Source organism: Terrapene carolina, unplaced genomic scaffold (genome assembly GCF_002925995.2).
Source record: "Terrapene carolina triunguis isolate 2854851 unplaced genomic scaffold, T_m_triunguis-2.0 Scaffold95, whole genome shotgun sequence".
Lineage (NCBI taxonomy): Eukaryota > Metazoa > Chordata > Testudines > Emydidae > Terrapene > Terrapene triunguis.
Genome location: NW_020664446.1, coordinates 1,064,934 through 1,068,072, shown reverse-complemented (window position 1 = coordinate 1,068,072; position 3,139 = coordinate 1,064,934). Strand labels below are relative to the sequence as shown.

General features: G+C 55.4%; 1 protein-coding gene across 1 annotated transcript in view; it reads left to right on the top strand.

Moving 5' to 3' along the window:
* R3HCC1L (R3H domain and coiled-coil containing 1 like) overlaps positions 1 to 3,139 on the top strand; it is a 45,855-nt gene that overhangs the window by 31,122 nt on the left and 11,594 nt on the right. The gene's annotated exons all lie outside the window — the stretch shown is intronic.

Sequence of the window (3,139 nt, the reverse complement as noted above, 5' to 3'; positions counted from 1 at the left end):
AAAATGGAAGCGTTTCTCCTCTTGGGCCCACCAACGCAAGTTATCTCCAGAATCCTCTGGGATCCCTGCTATCTTAGAGTATCTGCTTACCTGTAAGTCTCTGGATCTTGTGCTCGGTTCTCTGCAAGTCTCTCAGTTTAGCAGCGATCGGCGCTTTCCGTCCTTGGGTGGATAACGGTACGCTCGTCACACACTTGTCACAACTAGATTTCCGAAGGGGACCCTCAGATCCTTCCCACCATTGGTGAAGTTCGCACCGCAGTGGGACCTCAGTTTAGTTCTGTGGGCACTCACTAAACCCCTCCTTTGAGCCCCTCACCATGTGCCCTGTGGCCCTTCTGTCCATGAACGTGGCCTTTCTAATAGCCTTCACGTCGGCCGGAGGAGTCAGTGAGCTGGGAGCGCTCAGGTGGACCTACTGTACGCTGCCTTCCACAAAGAAAAGGTCTTGTGACCACCCTACCCTGGGCTCACTCCTGAAGGACTTACCGAGTTTCCTAGGAGTCAGGTAATCCACTTACCAGTATTTTTTTCAAAGCCGCATGCCTCAGATGAAGAGAGAGGGCTATGTTCTCTGGACATCCATCTGAGGGCTTTGGCCTTTTATCTGCAAAGAACAAGGACATTAGAAAGACACCTAAACTCTTTGTTTCCATGGCAGAGCAATCAAGGGGTCAAGCTCTATCGGAGCAGAGACTTTCAAAATGGATTTCCGCTTGGGTTACCCGTTGTTACCAACTAGCCCATAGTCCCTCTCCAGAGAGGTGAGGCCTCCTTCCGCTAGAGGGCAAGTTACTTCAGTTGCGTTGCTGAGAGCCGTACCCCTCCTCGAGATGGAGGGCAGCTACTTGGAGCTCTTTGTAGACCTTTGTGAGACATTGCTCTCTGGTGCAGCCATCAGCTGTGGGAACAGCAGTACTCACTCGGCTGTCGCGTCGGCATCCTGGCCCCAGCCCGTCTGACTGCTGTTTGTGAATCTCCCAAGTGTGGAATACACCTAGGGACTAGCAGTCGAAGAAGAAGAGGAGGTTACTTACCAGTAACTGGAAGTTCTTTGAGACGTGGGGTCCCTGTCTGTATTCCACTCCCCGCCTGCCCTCCCCTCTGCTGCAGATCGCTTGAACTGCGGTAAGAATGGGAAACTGGAGAGTACTGAACCTGCCCCTCCCTCCCCACCCCGGTTCGGAGCATGCAAAGAGCTACGGTGCGTGTGCAGGCCAACGGAACATCCGGACTCAGGTGCCCGGTGTGCATGCAAATCCCACGTGTGCAATACAGACAGGCACCTCGCATCGCGAAGAACCTCCACTTGCTGGGAAGTGCCCTCCGTTTCTGAGCCCTTCGTTCTTAAAGTCCAAGCTGCAGAAAGCCAGCAGTATGTGCTGAGAGGCTGCGGGGTCTCTGGAGTGATGGAGCTAGTGTTAGTTAACAAAAAGAACAAACATATTATTAGCGTTCTTCATCCTAAGCAAATGGTGTGCACTGCAGAAAGCCCAGAGAACGCGAGTTACGGTGCTCTCCATGGAAAGAGAGGCTTTGAGCTGGCAGGAAAAGGCAGAATGAGAGCCAATGGTTGGACACAGAAGCCAGACGAGTCACACTAGAAATGTGTCACCGTGGGGGTCGGTACCCATTGGAGCTCACCTGGCACTGGTGGAGTCTCCATCCCTTGGAGACTGGGCGTCTCTTTCTAAAGCTCTGCTCGAGCTGGCCCCGGAGCTCTGGGCTGGAGGCAGGAATCCCGGGCAAGGGTCTCTGAGCTGTGCCCTGCAGGAGGGCGGGCTGGATGATCGGAGTGGTCCCTGTGTGAATCTGAGAGCACGAGGGCGTGATGCGGGAGTGCAAGTGGCTTCATAGTGCAAGGGGAGCTTTTGCTGCCATTTGTGTTTGGAAAAGAGGAAGTGTTGAGGGATTGCTGCGGTGCCTGGAGGCTTGGGGATGGGAGGTTCGAGCGCTGGGAACACCGGGGCAGGGGTAGGTGCTGAGAAGCAGAACCTGGACCAAGTGAGTATTTGGGGTGGAGTAGGGGTCGGGGGAGATGGAGACGGGCAGGTTTTTGGCTCTTCCACCGATTTCAGTGCTCTTGAAAGTGCTGCTATTGCCCGTGGGACCGGATCTTCCCCCCAGTTGGCTGATTTCTCTGCCTGGTGTCTTGGCGAGTGGTCGGGAGAGTAAGCGAGCTGCTACGGGTGCCCCTAACGTGCTACAGCTAGGGTAACCCTTTAGAGAGCACTGAGCCGTGACAGACTGATTCCTGCATCCCCCTCCCTCCCAGCTGTCGGGACGTCGTCCATTGAACCCAGACAGTGATCGGACTTTAGCCACCACTGCAGAATGGGCTCTACGTTAAAGGCAAAAAGCGCCGTTAATGCGGCATTACAGTGGCACGTGTACCGTAAGTTCTCACAGCCAGGCAGTGCCAGCGTCAAAGGGCACCGTGTTTGCCTCATGGATACCCTCTTTACTTCCATGCTCTCACCCTGCGGGGCATTCTTCCTGCAGCCTCACCCGCCGGCGTGTCTTACGAGAACCGGGGGGCTGTGGTGCTGGGAGCAAAGCTAGGCCGCTCACCTGTACCCCTTGTGCTTCCTGGCCGGGGGGGCTTCGCTGCGCAGCGCTAACTTGACAGGCCTGGTGCATTTTGATATTTGTAACAGGAGAAAGGTGGGAAAAGCAACGCCTGCTGCCGTGTGGCTTGCAGCCCCTGGAGCAGAGGTGGCCCGGAGCTGGAGGGGTTGTTAGCAGAGTGTACACGTCCAGATTTAGCAGGGGTCGCTTGGGATTCGGATAGCCAAGCTCTCTAGTGCAGGAGCCCGAGCGCCCTGCTCTGATAGGTGGAAAAAGGAGCAGCCTGAGCGCCTAACATGGAGGTGTGGCCTGTGGAGACTACAGATCCCAGCATGCACCATGGCCTGGCTGAACATTGCATCTTGGGAGCCCTCCTCTTTCTCAGCTCCTCCTTGGCTTGAGTTGAGGGTTGCTGTGGGCTGCATGGCAGGTCCTGCTTAGCTGCTTGCAGTATTAATTTAGCTGGGATCTATGGGCCCAGAGGGTCAAAGGTGTTACCGGGAGCGTACCACTGGCCAACGTTAAACAGCTTTAAATCAGGTTCGAGGTTTGGTATCCCGAGCTCTCAGCC